An 804-nucleotide genomic window follows, 5' to 3' on the forward strand; every position below is an offset into this window, starting at 1 on the left:
TCTACCCCCATCTCTAACCCTTGGCAACTTCTAATCTGTTCTCCATCTCCACAGTTTTGTTATTTTAAGAATAATATGTAAACATAATCATGAATTACTTAATCTTCGGAGATTGGTCTTTTAAATTTTTCCCTCGGCATCATTCCCTTGAAGTTCATTTCAATTTTTGCATATATTAATAATTTGTTCCTTTTTGTTGCTCGGTACTATTCTATCATTTGATTTTATCACAATTTGTTTCCACATTCATCCATTGAAAGACATTTGGGTAGTTGCCAGTTTTTGGCTATTATAAATAAAACTGCTATGAACATTTATATGTACGTTTCTGTGGGAACTTAATTAAAGTTTTTGTATCTTTTGGAAAAATGCTCAAGAGTACAATTACTGCGTTGTAGGGGGAATCTACTTTTAGGATTAAAAGAGGCTGTCAAGCTGTTTCTCAGAGTGGCTAAACCATTTTATTTTCCCACCAGTGATGTGATATAATTTTTCTACGTACTCACCAGCATTTGATGTTGTCACTATACTTTAATTTTAGTTATTCTCTGATATCTCATTATGGTCTTAATTTGCATTTCCCTAATGGCTAATGATGTTGAACATCTTTTCATGTGCTTCTTTGCCATGTGTTTAGTCTCTTCCATGAAGTGTCTGTTCCTGTCTTCTGCCTATTTTCTTTTTTTTTTAACATCTTTATTAGAGTATAACTGTTTTAAAATGGTGTGTTAGTTTCTGCTTTACAACAAATTGAATCAGTTATACATATACATATGTTCCCACATCTCTTCCCTCTTGCATCTC

The 804-nt window shown here is 32.6% G+C and overlaps 1 pseudogene; it reads right to left on the reverse strand.

The window, feature by feature from the left end:
* Window positions 1–804, reverse strand: part of LOC129391527 (DNA (cytosine-5)-methyltransferase 1-like) — a 107344-nt pseudogene that overhangs the window by 11504 nt on the left and 95036 nt on the right.

Source organism: Physeter macrocephalus, chromosome 18 (assembly GCF_002837175.3).
Source record: "Physeter macrocephalus isolate SW-GA chromosome 18, ASM283717v5, whole genome shotgun sequence".
NCBI classification, from domain to species: domain Eukaryota; kingdom Metazoa; phylum Chordata; class Mammalia; order Artiodactyla; family Physeteridae; genus Physeter; species Physeter macrocephalus.